At 52.3% G+C, this 19,251-nt stretch overlaps 11 non-coding genes across 11 annotated transcripts; all 11 read right to left on the minus strand.

Annotated features, from left to right (window-relative positions):
* Positions 1-1,196: 1,196 nt before the first annotated feature.
* trnar-ccu (transfer RNA arginine (anticodon CCU)) lies at positions 1,197-1,269 on the minus strand. The gene has a single exon. It is a non-coding gene; the product is annotated as a tRNA-Arg (tRNA).
* Positions 1,270-2,864: 1,595 nt separating this feature from the next.
* Positions 2,865-2,937, minus strand: trnar-ccu (transfer RNA arginine (anticodon CCU)). The gene has a single exon. It is a non-coding gene; the product is annotated as a tRNA-Arg (tRNA).
* A 1,588-nt stretch (positions 2,938-4,525) lies between these two features.
* trnar-ccu (transfer RNA arginine (anticodon CCU)) lies at positions 4,526-4,598 on the minus strand. Its single transcript has one exon. It is a non-coding gene; the product is annotated as a tRNA-Arg (tRNA).
* Positions 4,599-6,193: 1,595 nt separating this feature from the next.
* trnar-ccu (transfer RNA arginine (anticodon CCU)) lies at positions 6,194-6,266 on the minus strand. Its single transcript has one exon. It is a non-coding gene; the product is annotated as a tRNA-Arg (tRNA).
* Positions 6,267-7,854: 1,588 nt separating this feature from the next.
* Positions 7,855-7,927, minus strand: trnar-ccu (transfer RNA arginine (anticodon CCU)). The gene has a single exon. It is a non-coding gene; the product is annotated as a tRNA-Arg (tRNA).
* A 1,595-nt stretch (positions 7,928-9,522) lies between these two features.
* trnar-ccu (transfer RNA arginine (anticodon CCU)) lies at positions 9,523-9,595 on the minus strand. Its single transcript has one exon. It is a non-coding gene; the product is annotated as a tRNA-Arg (tRNA).
* A 1,588-nt stretch (positions 9,596-11,183) lies between these two features.
* Positions 11,184-11,256, minus strand: trnar-ccu (transfer RNA arginine (anticodon CCU)). Its single transcript has one exon. It is a non-coding gene; the product is annotated as a tRNA-Arg (tRNA).
* A 1,588-nt stretch (positions 11,257-12,844) lies between these two features.
* trnar-ccu (transfer RNA arginine (anticodon CCU)) lies at positions 12,845-12,917 on the minus strand. The gene has a single exon. It is a non-coding gene; the product is annotated as a tRNA-Arg (tRNA).
* A 1,588-nt stretch (positions 12,918-14,505) lies between these two features.
* On the minus strand, positions 14,506-14,578 carry trnar-ccu (transfer RNA arginine (anticodon CCU)). Its single transcript has one exon. It is a non-coding gene; the product is annotated as a tRNA-Arg (tRNA).
* Positions 14,579-16,173: 1,595 nt separating this feature from the next.
* Positions 16,174-16,246, minus strand: trnar-ccu (transfer RNA arginine (anticodon CCU)). Its single transcript has one exon. It is a non-coding gene; the product is annotated as a tRNA-Arg (tRNA).
* A 1,595-nt stretch (positions 16,247-17,841) lies between these two features.
* Positions 17,842-17,914, minus strand: trnar-ccu (transfer RNA arginine (anticodon CCU)). Its single transcript has one exon. It is a non-coding gene; the product is annotated as a tRNA-Arg (tRNA).
* Positions 17,915-19,251: the final 1,337 nt, after the last annotated feature.

Here is a 19,251-nt window from a genome sequence, read left to right on the forward strand (position 1 = left end):
CTATCGTGCTGCAGAAGCATGAACAGCAGCTGGGAGACCTGGAAAAGAGGACGGATGAGGTTGGACACAGAGGCACAGCGGTGGAAGCTGATACCGCTTCCTCTAAGGATAGGATCCAAGCATCGGAGGCTGAGGGCTGACCATACAGAGGTTTATAAAATCATGAGGAACATGAATAGGGTAAACAGCCAAGGTCTTTTCCCTGGGGTGTGGGAGTCCAGAACTAGAGGGCTTAGGTTTAGGGTGAGAGGGAAAAGATATAAAAGAGACCAAAGGGACAACATTTTCAGGCAGAAGGTGGTGTGTGTGTGTGGAATGAGCTGCCAGAGGAAGTGGTCGAGGCTGGTACAATTACATCATTTCAAAGGCATCTGGATGGGTATACGTATAGGAAGAGTTTGGAGGGAGATGGGCCGGGTGCTGGCAGGTGGGACTAGATTGGGTCGGGATATCTGTTCGACCGAGGGTGTGTTTGTGTGCTGTACATCTCTATGACTCGATGACTGGAAGTGTCAGTCTGAGTCAATCCGTTGTCTAGCTACGGGCAAGGTGACTCCATTGGATGATGTGAACCCAGCTGATGACCCCTTTGGCCAAAGCTAGAGAACATTCTGGAAGATCAGGGAAAAGAAGGATATGAACACACACCTGGATGCCAGTCCCTTAGCGAAGCCTTGACTGCGATCTGCAGCAGAGCTCTGACCATGTGCTCCAAACTTGTTGATAAAAGCCCGAGAGTGAGGGGGGCAAGCCATTCACCCCAGCAAGTCCACACTCAGCCTCTGATGAGCATCCCATCCAGGCCCAACCACTATCCTCTCAGCCTGCATTCCCCAAAGCCAATCCAGCGAACCTGCACATCTTTGGGCTGTGGGAGGAAAGCAAAGCACCCGCAGTAGCCCATGGAGAGAAGGTGCAAACTCGACACAAACAGAAAGCCAAGGGAGGAATCAAAGTCAGGTCCCCGATGCTGCGAGGCAGCAGTGCTACCCACTGAGCCACCATGCCAGCCCCAGGAGATTCTCAGCAGGTTTTCAGCCATTGTGTCTGTGCTGTCTGTTTCAGGGAATTCAGCTTTAATCCTGCAGATCCCCAAAAGAGCTGCGTAAGGCGACAGGGAACACCCACCCTATCAACTGAATGCAGATAAGCAGTTGTTGGCAAAGCAGATTAAGGACAGACAAGGAAGAGTCAGACACCCCAGATGGGATTTGAACCCAGAACCCCTGGCTTAGGAGGCCAGTGCCTTATCCATTAGGCCACTGGAGCTGCACAGTTCCATGCAGCATGGCAGACTTTAAATACTGCGCCCTGACCTCTCATTGTGTGTTTTTGTGGATTTTCTCCTCTCAATGCACTGTGAGGATCCAAGATGGTGGTGATCTCGGACGATGGTGTTGCAGAGCTCGGCACCACAGCACAAGCGCCCAATCCGTTCCATCGCGATATCCTAGGAGTCTGAAAATGTTGTGGAGTCCCAGGACATTGTGAAAAATCAACTTTCCTGCGTTTCCTTCGTCCAGAGATGTTGAAGACGGATGGGGCAGTGTCCGAGGCCAGGCCCCCGGCCCAGCCTGCAGGATCCTTGGGCTCGATTGCCTACCAGGCCCTGGCCAAATCTCGCGCGATCTTGGTTAAGCAGATAGAGGAGAAGCTGGCCCCGATCTCTATCGTGCTGCAGAAGCATGAACAGCAGCTGGGAGACCTGGAAAAGAGGACGGATGAGGTTGGACACAGAGGCACAGCGGTGGAAGCTGATACCGCTTCCTCTAAGGATAGGATCCAAGCATCGGAGGCTGAGGGCTGACCATACAGAGGTTTATAAAATCATGAGGAACATGAATAGGGTAAACAGCCAAGGTCTTTTCCCTGGGGTGTGGGAGTCCAGAACTAGAGGGCTTAGGTTTAGGGTGAGAGGGAAAAGATATAAAAGAGACCAAAGGGACAACATTTTCAGGCAGAAGGTGGTGTGTGTGTGTGGAATGAGCTGCCAGAGGAAGTGGTCGAGGCTGGTACAATTACATCATTTCAAAGGCATCTGGATGGGTATACGTATAGGAAGAGTTTGGAGGGAGATGGGCCGGGTGCTGGCAGGTGGGACTAGATTGGGTCGGGATATCTGTTCGACCGAGGGTGTGTTTGTGTGCTGTACATCTCTATGACTCGATGACTGGAAGTGTCAGTCTGAGTCAATCCGTTGTCTAGCTACGGGCAAGGTGACTCCATTGGATGATGTGAACCCAGCTGATGACCCCTTTGGCCAAAGCTAGAGAACATTCTGGAAGATCAGGGAAAAGAAGGATATGAACACACACCTGGATGCCAGTCCCTTAGCGAAGCCTTGACTGCGATCTGCAGCAGAGCTCTGACCATGTGCTCCAAACTTGTTGATAAAAGCCCGAGAGTGAGGGGGGCAAGCCATTCACCCCAGCAAGTCCACACTCAGCCTCTGATGAGCATCCCATCCAGGCCCAACCACTATCCTCTCAGCCTGCATTCCCCAAAGCCAATCCAGCGAACCTGCACATCTTTGGGCTGTGGGAGGAAAGCAAAGCACCCGCAGTAGCCCATGGAGAGAAGGTGCAAACTCGACACAAACAGAAAGCCAAGGGAGGAATCAAAGTCAGGTCCCCGATGCTGCGAGGCAGCAGTGCTACCCACTGAGCCACCATGCCAGCCCCAGGAGATTCTCAGCAGGTTTTCAGCCATTGTGTCTGTGCTGTCTGTTTCAGGGAATTCAGCTTTAATCCTGCAGATCCCCAAAAGAGCTGCGTAAGGCGACAGGGAACACCTCACCCTATCAACTGAATGCAGATAAGCAGTTGTTGGCAAAGCAGATTAAGGACAGACAAGGAAGAGTCAGACACCCCAGATGGGATTTGAACCCAGAACCCCTGGCTTAGGAGGCCAGTGCCTTATCCATTAGGCCACTGGAGCTGCACAGTTCCATGCAGCATGGCAGACTTTAAATACTGCGCCCTGACCTCTCATTGTGTGTTTTTGTGGATTTTCTCCTCTCAATGCACTGTGAGGATCCAAGATGGTGGTGATCTCGGACGATGGTGTTGCAGAGCTCGGCACCACAGCACAAGCGCCCAATCCGTTCCATCGCGATATCCTAGGAGTCTGAAAATGTTGTGGAGTCCCAGGACATTGTGAAAAATCAACTTTCCTGCGTTTCCTTCGTCCAGAGATGTTGAAGACGGATGGGGCAGTGTCCGAGGCCAGGCCCCCGGCCCAGCCTGCAGGATCCTTGGGCTCGATTGCCTACCAGGCCCTGGCCAAATCTCGCGCGATCTTGGTTAAGCAGATAGAGGAGAAGCTGGCCCCGATCTCTATCGTGCTGCAGAAGCATGAACAGCAGCTGGGAGACCTGGAAAAGAGGACGGATGAGGTTGGACACAGAGGCACAGCGGTGGAAGCTGATACCGCTTCCTCTAAGGATAGGATCCAAGCATCGGAGGCTGAGGGCTGACCATACAGAGGTTTATAAAATCATGAGGAACATGAATAGGGTAAACAGCCAAGGTCTTTTCCCTGGGGTGTGGGAGTCCAGAACTAGAGGGCTTAGGTTTAGGGTGAGAGGGAAAAGATATAAAAGAGACCAAAGGGACAACATTTTCAGGCAGAAGGTGGTGTGTGTGTGTGGAATGAGCTGCCAGAGGAAGTGGTCGAGGCTGGTACAATTACATCATTTCAAAGGCATCTGGATGGGTATACGTATAGGAAGAGTTTGGAGGGAGATGGGCCGGGTGCTGGCAGGTGGGACTAGATTGGGTCGGGATATCTGTTCGACCGAGGGTGTGTTTGTGTGCTGTACATCTCTATGACTCGATGACTGGAAGTGTCAGTCTGAGTCAATCCGTTGTCTAGCTACGGGCAAGGTGACTCCATTGGATGATGTGAACCCAGCTGATGACCCCTTTGGCCAAAGCTAGAGAACATTCTGGAAGATCAGGGAAAAGAAGGATATGAACACACACCTGGATGCCAGTCCCTTAGCGAAGCCTTGACTGCGATCTGCAGCAGAGCTCTGACCATGTGCTCCAAACTTGTTGATAAAAGCCCGAGAGTGAGGGGGGCAAGCCATTCACCCCAGCAAGTCCACACTCAGCCTCTGATGAGCATCCCATCCAGGCCCAACCACTATCCTCTCAGCCTGCATTCCCCAAAGCCAATCCAGCGAACCTGCACATCTTTGGGCTGTGGGAGGAAAGCAAAGCACCCGCAGTAGCCCATGGAGAGAAGGTGCAAACTCGACACAAACAGAAAGCCAAGGGAGGAATCAAAGTCAGGTCCCCGATGCTGCGAGGCAGCAGTGCTACCCACTGAGCCACCATGCCAGCCCCAGGAGATTCTCAGCAGGTTTTCAGCCATTGTGTCTGTGCTGTCTGTTTCAGGGAATTCAGCTTTAATCCTGCAGATCCCCAAAAGAGCTGCGTAAGGCGACACCTCACCCTATCAACTGAATGCAGATAAGCAGTTGTTGGCAAAGCAGATTAAGGACAGACAAGGAAGAGTCAGACACCCCAGATGGGATTTGAACCCAGAACCCCTGGCTTAGGAGGCCAGTGCCTTATCCATTAGGCCACTGGAGCTGCACAGTTCCATGCAGCATGGCAGACTTTAAATACTGCGCCCTGACCTCTCATTGTGTGTTTTTGTGGATTTTCTCCTCTCAATGCACTGTGAGGATCCAAGATGGTGGTGATCTCGGACGATGGTGTTGCAGAGCTCGGCACCACAGCACAAGCGCCCAATCCGTTCCATCGCGATATCCTAGGAGTCTGAAAATGTTGTGGAGTCCCAGGACATTGTGAAAAATCAACTTTCCTGCGTTTCCTTCGTCCAGAGATGTTGAAGACGGATGGGGCAGTGTCCGAGGCCAGGCCCCCGGCCCAGCCTGCAGGATCCTTGGGCTCGATTGCCTACCAGGCCCTGGCCAAATCTCGCGCGATCTTGGTTAAGCAGATAGAGGAGAAGCTGGCCCCGATCTCTATCGTGCTGCAGAAGCATGAACAGCAGCTGGGAGACCTGGAAAAGAGGACGGATGAGGTTGGACACAGAGGCACAGCGGTGGAAGCTGATACCGCTTCCTCTAAGGATAGGATCCAAGCATCGGAGGCTGAGGGCTGACCATACAGAGGTTTATAAAATCATGAGGAACATGAATAGGGTAAACAGCCAAGGTCTTTTCCCTGGGGTGTGGGAGTCCAGAACTAGAGGGCTTAGGTTTAGGGTGAGAGGGAAAAGATATAAAAGAGACCAAAGGGACAACATTTTCAGGCAGAAGGTGGTGTGTGTGTGTGGAATGAGCTGCCAGAGGAAGTGGTCGAGGCTGGTACAATTACATCATTTCAAAGGCATCTGGATGGGTATACGTATAGGAAGAGTTTGGAGGGAGATGGGCCGGGTGCTGGCAGGTGGGACTAGATTGGGTCGGGATATCTGTTCGACCGAGGGTGTGTTTGTGTGCTGTACATCTCTATGACTCGATGACTGGAAGTGTCAGTCTGAGTCAATCCGTTGTCTAGCTACGGGCAAGGTGACTCCATTGGATGATGTGAACCCAGCTGATGACCCCTTTGGCCAAAGCTAGAGAACATTCTGGAAGATCAGGGAAAAGAAGGATATGAACACACACCTGGATGCCAGTCCCTTAGCGAAGCCTTGACTGCGATCTGCAGCAGAGCTCTGACCATGTGCTCCAAACTTGTTGATAAAAGCCCGAGAGTGAGGGGGGCAAGCCATTCACCCCAGCAAGTCCACACTCAGCCTCTGATGAGCATCCCATCCAGGCCCAACCACTATCCTCTCAGCCTGCATTCCCCAAAGCCAATCCAGCGAACCTGCACATCTTTGGGCTGTGGGAGGAAAGCAAAGCACCCGCAGTAGCCCATGGAGAGAAGGTGCAAACTCGACACAAACAGAAAGCCAAGGGAGGAATCAAAGTCAGGTCCCCGATGCTGCGAGGCAGCAGTGCTACCCACTGAGCCACCATGCCAGCCCCAGGAGATTCTCAGCAGGTTTTCAGCCATTGTGTCTGTGCTGTCTGTTTCAGGGAATTCAGCTTTAATCCTGCAGATCCCCAAAAGAGCTGCGTAAGGCGACAGGGAACACCTCACCCTATCAACTGAATGCAGATAAGCAGTTGTTGGCAAAGCAGATTAAGGACAGACAAGGAAGAGTCAGACACCCCAGATGGGATTTGAACCCAGAACCCCTGGCTTAGGAGGCCAGTGCCTTATCCATTAGGCCACTGGAGCTGCACAGTTCCATGCAGCATGGCAGACTTTAAATACTGCGCCCTGACCTCTCATTGTGTGTTTTTGTGGATTTTCTCCTCTCAATGCACTGTGAGGATCCAAGATGGTGGTGATCTCGGACGATGGTGTTGCAGAGCTCGGCACCACAGCACAAGCGCCCAATCCGTTCCATCGCGATATCCTAGGAGTCTGAAAATGTTGTGGAGTCCCAGGACATTGTGAAAAATCAACTTTCCTGCGTTTCCTTCGTCCAGAGATGTTGAAGACGGATGGGGCAGTGTCCGAGGCCAGGCCCCCGGCCCAGCCTGCAGGATCCTTGGGCTCGATTGCCTACCAGGCCCTGGCCAAATCTCGCGCGATCTTGGTTAAGCAGATAGAGGAGAAGCTGGCCCCGATCTCTATCGTGCTGCAGAAGCATGAACAGCAGCTGGGAGACCTGGAAAAGAGGACGGATGAGGTTGGACACAGAGGCACAGCGGTGGAAGCTGATACCGCTTCCTCTAAGGATAGGATCCAAGCATCGGAGGCTGAGGGCTGACCATACAGAGGTTTATAAAATCATGAGGAACATGAATAGGGTAAACAGCCAAGGTCTTTTCCCTGGGGTGTGGGAGTCCAGAACTAGAGGGCTTAGGTTTAGGGTGAGAGGGAAAAGATATAAAAGAGACCAAAGGGACAACATTTTCAGGCAGAAGGTGGTGTGTGTGTGTGGAATGAGCTGCCAGAGGAAGTGGTCGAGGCTGGTACAATTACATCATTTCAAAGGCATCTGGATGGGTATACGTATAGGAAGAGTTTGGAGGGAGATGGGCCGGGTGCTGGCAGGTGGGACTAGATTGGGTCGGGATATCTGTTCGACCGAGGGTGTGTTTGTGTGCTGTACATCTCTATGACTCGATGACTGGAAGTGTCAGTCTGAGTCAATCCGTTGTCTAGCTACGGGCAAGGTGACTCCATTGGATGATGTGAACCCAGCTGATGACCCCTTTGGCCAAAGCTAGAGAACATTCTGGAAGATCAGGGAAAAGAAGGATATGAACACACACCTGGATGCCAGTCCCTTAGCGAAGCCTTGACTGCGATCTGCAGCAGAGCTCTGACCATGTGCTCCAAACTTGTTGATAAAAGCCCGAGAGTGAGGGGGGCAAGCCATTCACCCCAGCAAGTCCACACTCAGCCTCTGATGAGCATCCCATCCAGGCCCAACCACTATCCTCTCAGCCTGCATTCCCCAAAGCCAATCCAGCGAACCTGCACATCTTTGGGCTGTGGGAGGAAAGCAAAGCACCCGCAGTAGCCCATGGAGAGAAGGTGCAAACTCGACACAAACAGAAAGCCAAGGGAGGAATCAAAGTCAGGTCCCCGATGCTGCGAGGCAGCAGTGCTACCCACTGAGCCACCATGCCAGCCCCAGGAGATTCTCAGCAGGTTTTCAGCCATTGTGTCTGTGCTGTCTGTTTCAGGGAATTCAGCTTTAATCCTGCAGATCCCCAAAAGAGCTGCGTAAGGCGACACCTCACCCTATCAACTGAATGCAGATAAGCAGTTGTTGGCAAAGCAGATTAAGGACAGACAAGGAAGAGTCAGACACCCCAGATGGGATTTGAACCCAGAACCCCTGGCTTAGGAGGCCAGTGCCTTATCCATTAGGCCACTGGAGCTGCACAGTTCCATGCAGCATGGCAGACTTTAAATACTGCGCCCTGACCTCTCATTGTGTGTTTTTGTGGATTTTCTCCTCTCAATGCACTGTGAGGATCCAAGATGGTGGTGATCTCGGACGATGGTGTTGCAGAGCTCGGCACCACAGCACAAGCGCCCAATCCGTTCCATCGCGATATCCTAGGAGTCTGAAAATGTTGTGGAGTCCCAGGACATTGTGAAAAATCAACTTTCCTGCGTTTCCTTCGTCCAGAGATGTTGAAGACGGATGGGGCAGTGTCCGAGGCCAGGCCCCCGGCCCAGCCTGCAGGATCCTTGGGCTCGATTGCCTACCAGGCCCTGGCCAAATCTCGCGCGATCTTGGTTAAGCAGATAGAGGAGAAGCTGGCCCCGATCTCTATCGTGCTGCAGAAGCATGAACAGCAGCTGGGAGACCTGGAAAAGAGGACGGATGAGGTTGGACACAGAGGCACAGCGGTGGAAGCTGATACCGCTTCCTCTAAGGATAGGATCCAAGCATCGGAGGCTGAGGGCTGACCATACAGAGGTTTATAAAATCATGAGGAACATGAATAGGGTAAACAGCCAAGGTCTTTTCCCTGGGGTGTGGGAGTCCAGAACTAGAGGGCTTAGGTTTAGGGTGAGAGGGAAAAGATATAAAAGAGACCAAAGGGACAACATTTTCAGGCAGAAGGTGGTGTGTGTGTGTGGAATGAGCTGCCAGAGGAAGTGGTCGAGGCTGGTACAATTACATCATTTCAAAGGCATCTGGATGGGTATACGTATAGGAAGAGTTTGGAGGGAGATGGGCCGGGTGCTGGCAGGTGGGACTAGATTGGGTCGGGATATCTGTTCGACCGAGGGTGTGTTTGTGTGCTGTACATCTCTATGACTCGATGACTGGAAGTGTCAGTCTGAGTCAATCCGTTGTCTAGCTACGGGCAAGGTGACTCCATTGGATGATGTGAACCCAGCTGATGACCCCTTTGGCCAAAGCTAGAGAACATTCTGGAAGATCAGGGAAAAGAAGGATATGAACACACACCTGGATGCCAGTCCCTTAGCGAAGCCTTGACTGCGATCTGCAGCAGAGCTCTGACCATGTGCTCCAAACTTGTTGATAAAAGCCCGAGAGTGAGGGGGGCAAGCCATTCACCCCAGCAAGTCCACACTCAGCCTCTGATGAGCATCCCATCCAGGCCCAACCACTATCCTCTCAGCCTGCATTCCCCAAAGCCAATCCAGCGAACCTGCACATCTTTGGGCTGTGGGAGGAAAGCAAAGCACCCGCAGTAGCCCATGGAGAGAAGGTGCAAACTCGACACAAACAGAAAGCCAAGGGAGGAATCAAAGTCAGGTCCCCGATGCTGCGAGGCAGCAGTGCTACCCACTGAGCCACCATGCCAGCCCCAGGAGATTCTCAGCAGGTTTTCAGCCATTGTGTCTGTGCTGTCTGTTTCAGGGAATTCAGCTTTAATCCTGCAGATCCCCAAAAGAGCTGCGTAAGGCGACAGGGAACACCTCACCCTATCAACTGAATGCAGATAAGCAGTTGTTGGCAAAGCAGATTAAGGACAGACAAGGAAGAGTCAGACACCCCAGATGGGATTTGAACCCAGAACCCCTGGCTTAGGAGGCCAGTGCCTTATCCATTAGGCCACTGGAGCTGCACAGTTCCATGCAGCATGGCAGACTTTAAATACTGCGCCCTGACCTCTCATTGTGTGTTTTTGTGGATTTTCTCCTCTCAATGCACTGTGAGGATCCAAGATGGTGGTGATCTCGGACGATGGTGTTGCAGAGCTCGGCACCACAGCACAAGCGCCCAATCCGTTCCATCGCGATATCCTAGGAGTCTGAAAATGTTGTGGAGTCCCAGGACATTGTGAAAAATCAACTTTCCTGCGTTTCCTTCGTCCAGAGATGTTGAAGACGGATGGGGCAGTGTCCGAGGCCAGGCCCCCGGCCCAGCCTGCAGGATCCTTGGGCTCGATTGCCTACCAGGCCCTGGCCAAATCTCGCGCGATCTTGGTTAAGCAGATAGAGGAGAAGCTGGCCCCGATCTCTATCGTGCTGCAGAAGCATGAACAGCAGCTGGGAGACCTGGAAAAGAGGACGGATGAGGTTGGACACAGAGGCACAGCGGTGGAAGCTGATACCGCTTCCTCTAAGGATAGGATCCAAGCATCGGAGGCTGAGGGCTGACCATACAGAGGTTTATAAAATCATGAGGAACATGAATAGGGTAAACAGCCAAGGTCTTTTCCCTGGGGTGTGGGAGTCCAGAACTAGAGGGCTTAGGTTTAGGGTGAGAGGGAAAAGATATAAAAGAGACCAAAGGGACAACATTTTCAGGCAGAAGGTGGTGTGTGTGTGTGGAATGAGCTGCCAGAGGAAGTGGTCGAGGCTGGTACAATTACATCATTTCAAAGGCATCTGGATGGGTATACGTATAGGAAGAGTTTGGAGGGAGATGGGCCGGGTGCTGGCAGGTGGGACTAGATTGGGTCGGGATATCTGTTCGACCGAGGGTGTGTTTGTGTGCTGTACATCTCTATGACTCGATGACTGGAAGTGTCAGTCTGAGTCAATCCGTTGTCTAGCTACGGGCAAGGTGACTCCATTGGATGATGTGAACCCAGCTGATGACCCCTTTGGCCAAAGCTAGAGAACATTCTGGAAGATCAGGGAAAAGAAGGATATGAACACACACCTGGATGCCAGTCCCTTAGCGAAGCCTTGACTGCGATCTGCAGCAGAGCTCTGACCATGTGCTCCAAACTTGTTGATAAAAGCCCGAGAGTGAGGGGGGCAAGCCATTCACCCCAGCAAGTCCACACTCAGCCTCTGATGAGCATCCCATCCAGGCCCAACCACTATCCTCTCAGCCTGCATTCCCCAAAGCCAATCCAGCGAACCTGCACATCTTTGGGCTGTGGGAGGAAAGCAAAGCACCCGCAGTAGCCCATGGAGAGAAGGTGCAAACTCGACACAAACAGAAAGCCAAGGGAGGAATCAAAGTCAGGTCCCCGATGCTGCGAGGCAGCAGTGCTACCCACTGAGCCACCATGCCAGCCCCAGGAGATTCTCAGCAGGTTTTCAGCCATTGTGTCTGTGCTGTCTGTTTCAGGGAATTCAGCTTTAATCCTGCAGATCCCCAAAAGAGCTGCGTAAGGCGACACCTCACCCTATCAACTGAATGCAGATAAGCAGTTGTTGGCAAAGCAGATTAAGGACAGACAAGGAAGAGTCAGACACCCCAGATGGGATTTGAACCCAGAACCCCTGGCTTAGGAGGCCAGTGCCTTATCCATTAGGCCACTGGAGCTGCACAGTTCCATGCAGCATGGCAGACTTTAAATACTGCGCCCTGACCTCTCATTGTGTGTTTTTGTGGATTTTCTCCTCTCAATGCACTGTGAGGATCCAAGATGGTGGTGATCTCGGACGATGGTGTTGCAGAGCTCGGCACCACAGCACAAGCGCCCAATCCGTTCCATCGCGATATCCTAGGAGTCTGAAAATGTTGTGGAGTCCCAGGACATTGTGAAAAATCAACTTTCCTGCGTTTCCTTCGTCCAGAGATGTTGAAGACGGATGGGGCAGTGTCCGAGGCCAGGCCCCCGGCCCAGCCTGCAGGATCCTTGGGCTCGATTGCCTACCAGGCCCTGGCCAAATCTCGCGCGATCTTGGTTAAGCAGATAGAGGAGAAGCTGGCCCCGATCTCTATCGTGCTGCAGAAGCATGAACAGCAGCTGGGAGACCTGGAAAAGAGGACGGATGAGGTTGGACACAGAGGCACAGCGGTGGAAGCTGATACCGCTTCCTCTAAGGATAGGATCCAAGCATCGGAGGCTGAGGGCTGACCATACAGAGGTTTATAAAATCATGAGGAACATGAATAGGGTAAACAGCCAAGGTCTTTTCCCTGGGGTGTGGGAGTCCAGAACTAGAGGGCTTAGGTTTAGGGTGAGAGGGAAAAGATATAAAAGAGACCAAAGGGACAACATTTTCAGGCAGAAGGTGGTGTGTGTGTGTGGAATGAGCTGCCAGAGGAAGTGGTCGAGGCTGGTACAATTACATCATTTCAAAGGCATCTGGATGGGTATACGTATAGGAAGAGTTTGGAGGGAGATGGGCCGGGTGCTGGCAGGTGGGACTAGATTGGGTCGGGATATCTGTTCGACCGAGGGTGTGTTTGTGTGCTGTACATCTCTATGACTCGATGACTGGAAGTGTCAGTCTGAGTCAATCCGTTGTCTAGCTACGGGCAAGGTGACTCCATTGGATGATGTGAACCCAGCTGATGACCCCTTTGGCCAAAGCTAGAGAACATTCTGGAAGATCAGGGAAAAGAAGGATATGAACACACACCTGGATGCCAGTCCCTTAGCGAAGCCTTGACTGCGATCTGCAGCAGAGCTCTGACCATGTGCTCCAAACTTGTTGATAAAAGCCCGAGAGTGAGGGGGGCAAGCCATTCACCCCAGCAAGTCCACACTCAGCCTCTGATGAGCATCCCATCCAGGCCCAACCACTATCCTCTCAGCCTGCATTCCCCAAAGCCAATCCAGCGAACTTGCACATCTTTGGGCTGTGGGAGGAAAGCAAAGCACCCGCAGTAGCCCATGGAGAGAAGGTGCAAACTCGACACAAACAGAAAGCCAAGGGAGGAATCAAAGTCAGGTCCCCGATGCTGCGAGGCAGCAGTGCTACCCACTGAGCCACCATGCCAGCCCCAGGAGATTCTCAGCAGGTTTTCAGCCATTGTGTCTGTGCTGTCTGTTTCAGGGAATTCAGCTTTAATCCTGCAGATCCCCAAAAGAGCTGCGTAAGGCGACACCTCACCCTATCAACTGAATGCAGATAAGCAGTTTTTGGCAAAGCAGATTAAGGACAGACAAGGAAGAGTCAGACACCCCAGATGGGATTTGAACCCAGAACCCCTGGCTTAGGAGGCCAGTGCCTTATCCATTAGGCCACTGGAGCTGCACAGTTCCATGCAGCATGGCAGACTTTAAATACTGCGCCCTGACCTCTCATTGTGTGTTTTTGTGGATTTTCTCCTCTCAATGCACTGTGAGGATCCAAGATGGTGGTGATCTCGGACGATGGTGTTGCAGAGCTCGGCACCACAGCACAAGCGCCCAATCCGTTCCATCGCGATATCCTAGGAGTCTGAAAATGTTGTGGAGTCCCAGGACATTGTGAAAAATCAACTTTCCTGCGTTTCCTTCGTCCAGAGATGTTGAAGACGGATGGGGCAGTGTCCGAGGCCAGGCCCCCGGCCCAGCCTGCAGGATCCTTGGGCTCGATTGCCTACCAGGCCCTGGCCAAATCTCGCGCGATCTTGGTTAAGCAGATAGAGGAGAAGCTGGCCCCGATCTCTATCGTGCTGCAGAAGCATGAACAGCAGCTGGGAGACCTGGAAAAGAGGACGGATGAGGTTGGACACAGAGGCACAGCGGTGGAAGCTGATACCGCTTCCTCTAAGGATAGGATCCAAGCATCGGAGGCTGAGGGCTGACCATACAGAGGTTTATAAAATCATGAGGAACATGAATAGGGTAAACAGCCAAGGTCTTTTCCCTGGGGTGTGGGAGTCCAGAACTAGAGGGCTTAGGTTTAGGGTGAGAGGGAAAAGATATAAAAGAGACCAAAGGGACAACATTTTCAGGCAGAAGGTGGTGTGTGTGTGTGGAATGAGCTGCCAGAGGAAGTGGTCGAGGCTGGTACAATTACATCATTTCAAAGGCATCTGGATGGGTATACGTATAGGAAGAGTTTGGAGGGAGATGGGCCGGGTGCTGGCAGGTGGGACTAGATTGGGGTCGGGATATCTGTTCGACCGAGGGTGTGTTTGTGTGCTGTACATCTCTATGACTCGATGACTGGAAGTGTCAGTCTGAGTCAATCCGTTGTCTAGCTACGGGCAAGGTGACTCCATTGGATGATGTGAACCCAGCTGATGACCCCTTTGGCCAAAGCTAGAGAACATTCTGGAAGATCAGGGAAAAGAAGGATATGAACACACACCTGGATGCCAGTCCCTTAGCGAAGCCTTGACTGCGATCTGCAGCAGAGCTCTGACCATGTGCTCCAAACTTGTTCATAAAAGCCCGAGAGTGAGGGGGCAAGCCATTCACCCCAGCAAGTCCACACTCAGCCTCTGATGAGCATCCCATCCAGGCCCAACCACTATCCTCTCAGCCTGCATTCCCCAAAGCCAATCCAGCGAACCTGCACATCTTTGGGCTGTGGGAGGAAAGCAAAGCACCCGCAGTAGCCCATGGAGAGAAGGTGCAAACTCGACACAAACAGAAAGCCAAGGGAGGAATCAAAGTCAGGTCCCCGATGCTGCGAGGCAGCAGTGCTACCCACTGAGCCACCATGCCAGCCCCAGGAGATTCTCAGCAGGTTTTCAGCCATTGTGTCTGTGCTGTCTGTTTCAGGGAATTCAGCTTTAATCCTGCAGATCCCCAAAAGAGCTGCGTAAGGCGACACCTCACCCTATCAACTGAATGCAGATAAGCAGTTGTTGGCAAAGCAGATTAAGGACAGACAAGGAAGAGTCAGACACCCCAGATGGGATTTGAACCCAGAACCCCTGGCTTAGGAGGCCAGTGCCTTATCCATTAGGCCACTGGAGCTGCACAGTTCCATGCAGCATGGCAGACTTTAAATACTGCGCCCTGACCTCTCATTGTGTGTTTTTGTGGATTTTCTCCTCTCAATGCACTGTGAGGATCCAAGATGGTGGTGATCTCGGACGATGGTGTTGCAGAGCTCGGCACCACAGCACAAGCGCCCAATCCGTTCCATCGCGATATCCTAGGAGTCTGAAAATGTTGTGGAGTCCCAGGACATTGTGAAAAATCAACTTTCCTGCGTTTCCTTCGTCCAGAGATGTTGAAGACGGATGGGGCAGTGTCCGAGGCCAGGCCCCCGGCCCAGCCTGCAGGATCCTTGGGCTCGATTGCCTACCAGGCCCTGGCCAAATCTCGCGCGATCTTGGTTAAGCAGATAGAGGAGAAGCTGGCCCCGATCTCTATCGTGCTGCAGAAGCATGAACAGCAGCTGGGAGACCTGGAAAAGAGGACGGATGAGGTTGGACACAGAGGCACAGCGGTGGAAGCTGATACCGCTTCCTCTAAGGATAGGATCCAAGCATCGGAGGCTGAGGGCTGACCATACAGAGGTTTATAAAATCATGAGGAACATGAATAGGGTAAACAGCCAAGGTCTTTTCCCTGGGGTGTGGGAGTCCAGAACTAGAGGGCTTAGGTTTAGGGTGAGAGGGAAAAGATATAAAAGAGACCAAAGGGACAACATTTTCAGGCAGAAGGTGGTGTGTGTGTGTGGAATGAGCTGCCAGAGGAAGTGGTCGAGGCTGGTACAATTACATCATTTCAAAGGCATCTGGATGGGTATACGTATAGGAAGAGTTTGGAGGGAGATGGGCCGGGTGCTGGCAGGTGGGACTAGATTGGGTCGGGATATCTGTTCGACCGAGGGTGTGTTTGTGTGCTGTACATCTCTATGACTCGATGACTGGAAGTGTCAGTCTGAGTCAATCCGTTGTCTAGCTACGGGCAAGGTGACTCCATTGGATGATGTGAACCCAGCTGATGACCCCTTTGGCCAAAGCTAGAGAACATTCTGGAAGATCAGGGAAAAGAAGGATATGAACACACACCTGGATGCCAGTCCCTTAGCGAAGCCTTGACTGCGATCTGCAGCAGAGCTCTGACCATGTGCTCCAAACTTGTTGATAAAAGCCCGAGAGTGAGGGGGGCAAGCCATTCACCCCAGCAAGTCCACACTCAGCCTCTGATGAGCATCCCATCCAGGCCCAACCACTATCCTCTCAGCCTGCATTCCCCAAAGCCAATCCAGCGAACCTGCACATCTTTGGGCTGTGGGAGGAAAGCAAAGCACCCGCAGTAGCCCATGGAGAGAAGGTGCAAACTCGACACAAACAGAAAGCCAAGGGAGGAATCAAAGTCAGGTCCCCGATGCTGCGAGGCAGCAGTGCTACCCACTGAGCCACCATGCCAGCCCCAGGAGATTCTCAGCAGGTTTTCAGCCATTGTGTCTGTGCTGTCTGTTTCAGGGAATTCAGCTTTAATCCTGCAGATCCCCAAAAGAGCTGCGTAAGGCGACAGGGAACACCTCACCCTATCAACTGAATGCAGATAAGCAGTTGTTGGCAAAGCAGATTAAGGACAGACAAGGAAGAGTCAGACACCCCAGATGGGATTTGAACCCAGAACCCCTGGCTTAGGAGGCCAGTGCCTTATCCATTAGGCCACTGGAGCTGCACAGTTCCATGCAGCATGGCAGACTTTAAATACTGCGCCCTGACCTCTCATTGTGTGTTTTTGTGGATTTTCTCCTCTCAATGCACTGTGAGGATCCAAGATGGTGGTGATCTCGGACGATGGTGTTGCAGAGCTCGGCACCACAGCACAAGCGCCCAATCCGTTCCATCGCGATATCCTAGGAGTCTGAAAATGTTGTGGAGTCCCAGGACATTGTGAAAAATCAACTTTCCTGCGTTTCCTTCGTCCAGAGATGTTGAAGACGGATGGGGCAGTGTCCGAGGCCAGGCCCCCGGCCCAGCCTGCAGGATCCTTGGGCTCGATTGCCTACCAGGCCCTGGCCAAATCTCGCGCGATCTTGGTTAAGCAGATAGAGGAGAAGCTGGCCCCGATCTCTATCGTGCTGCAGAAGCATGAACAGCAGCTGGGAGACCTGGAAAAGAGGACGGATGAGGTTGGACACAGAGGCACAGCGGTGGAAGCTGATACCGCTTCCTCTAAGGATAGGATCCAAGCATCGGAGGCTGAGGGCTGACCATACAGAGGTTTATAAAATCATGAGGAACATGAATAGGGTAAACAGCCAAGGTCTTTTCCCTGGGGTGTGGGAGTCCAGAACTAGAGGGCTTAGGTTTAGGGTGAGAGGGAAAAGATATAAAAGAGACCAAAGGGACAACATTTTCAGGCAGAAGGTGGTGTGTGTGTGTGGAATGAGCTGCCAGAGGAAGTGGTCGAGGCTGGTACAATTACATCATTTCAAAGGCATCTGGATGGGTATACGTATAGGAAGAGTTTGGAGGGAGATGGGCCGGGTGCTGGCAGGTGGGACTAGATTGGGTCGGGATATCTGTTCGACCGAGGGTGTGTTTGTGTGCTGTACATCTCTATGACTCGATGACTGGAAGTGTCAGTCTGAGTCAATCCGTTGTCTAGCTACGGGCAAGGTGACTCCATTGGATGATGTGAACCCAGCTGATGACCCCTTTGGCCAAAGCTAGAGAACATTCTGGAAGATCAGGGAAAAGAAGGATATGAACACACACCTGGATGCCAGTCCCTTAGCGAAGCCTTGACTGCGATCTGCAGCAGAGCTCTGACCATGTGCTCCAAACTTGTTGATAAAAGCCCGAGAGTGAGGGGGGCAAGCCATTCACCCCAGCAAGTCCACACTCAGCCTCTGATGAGCATCCCATCCAGGCCCAACCACTATCCTCTCAGCCTGCATTCCCCAAAGCCAATCCAGCGAACCTGCACATCTTTGGGCTGTGGGAGGAAAGCAAAGCACCCGCAGTAGCCCATGGAGAGAAGGTGCAAACTCGACACAAACAGAAAGCCAAGGGAGGAATCAAAGTCAGGTCCCCGATGCTGCGAGGCAGCAGTGCTACCCACTGAGCCACCATGCCAGCCCCAGGAGATTCTCAGCAGGTTTTCAGCCATTGTGTCTGTGCTGTCTGTTTCAGGGAATTCAGCTTTAATCCTGCAGATCCCCAAAAGAGCTGCGTAAGGCGACAGGGAACACCTCACCCTATCAACTGAATGCAGATAAGCAGTTGTTGGCAAAGCAGATTAAGGACAGACAAGGAAGAGTCAGACACCCCAGATGGGATTTGAACCCAGAACCCCTGGCTTAGGAGGCCAGTGCCTTATCCATTAGGCCACTGGAGCTGCACAGTTCCATGCAGCATGGCAGACTTTAAATACTGCGCCCTGACCTCTCATTGTGTGTTTTGTGGATTTTCTCCTCTCAATGCACTGTGAGGATCCAAGATGGTGGTGATCTCGGACGATGGTGTTGCAGAGCTCGGCACCACAGCACAAGCGCCCAATCCGTTCCATCGCGATATCCTAGGAGTCTGAAAATGTTGTGGAGTCCCAGGACATTGTGAAAAATCAACTTTCCTGCGTTTCCTTCGTCCAGAGATGTTGAAGACGGATGGGGCAGTGTCCGAGGCCAGGCCCCCGGCCCAGCCTGCAGGATCCTTGGGCTCGATTGCCTACCAGGCCCTGGCCAAATCTCGCGCGATCTTGGTTAAGCAGATAGAGGAGAAGCTGGCCCCGATCTCTATCGTGCTGCAGAAGCATGAACAGCAGCTGGGAGACCTGGAAAAGAGGACGGATGAGGTTGGACACAGAGGCACAGCGGTGGAAGCTGATACCGCTTCCTCTAAGGATAGGATCCAAGCATCGGAGGCTGAGGGCTGACCATACAGAGGTTTATAAAATCATGAGGAACATGAATAGGGTAAACAGCCAAGGTCTTTTCCCTGGGGTGTGGGAGTCCAGAACTAGAGGGCTTAGGTTTAGGGTGAGAGGGAAAAGATATAAAAGAGACCAAAGGGACAACATTTTCAGGCAGAAGGTGGTGTGTGTGTGTGGAATGAGCTGCCAGAGGAAGTGGTCGAGGCTGGTACAATTACATCATTTCAAAGGCATCTGGATGGGTATACGTATAGGAAGAGTTTGGAGGGAGATGGGCCGGGTGCTGGCAGGTGGGACTAGATTGGGTCGGGATATCTGTTCGACCGAGGGTGTGTTTGTGTGCTGTACATCTATATGACTCGATGACTGGAAGTGTCAGTCTGAGTCAATCCGTTGTCTAGCTACGGGCAAGGTGACTCCATTGGATGATGTGAACCCAGCTGATGACCCCTTTGGCCAAAGCTAGAGAACATTCTGGAAGATCAGGGAAAAGAAGGATATGAACACACACCTGGATGCCAGTCCCTTAGCGAAGCCTTGACTGCGATCTGCAGCAGAGCTCTGACCATGTGCTCCAAACTTGTTGATAAAAGCCCGAGAGTGAGGGGGGGCAAGCCATTCACCCCAGCAAGTCCACACTCAGCCTCTGATGAGCATCCCATCCAGGCCCAACCACTATCCTCTCAGCCTGCATTCCCCAAAGCCAATCCAGCGAACCTGCACATCTTTGGGCTGTGGGAGGAAAGCAAAGCACCCGCAGTAGCCCATGGAGAGAAGGTGCAAACTCGACACAAACAGAAAGC

This window comes from Hemiscyllium ocellatum, unplaced genomic scaffold (genome assembly GCF_020745735.1).
Source record: "Hemiscyllium ocellatum isolate sHemOce1 unplaced genomic scaffold, sHemOce1.pat.X.cur. scaffold_1593_pat_ctg1, whole genome shotgun sequence".
Classification (NCBI taxonomy): Eukaryota; Metazoa; Chordata; class Chondrichthyes; order Orectolobiformes; family Hemiscylliidae; genus Hemiscyllium; species Hemiscyllium ocellatum.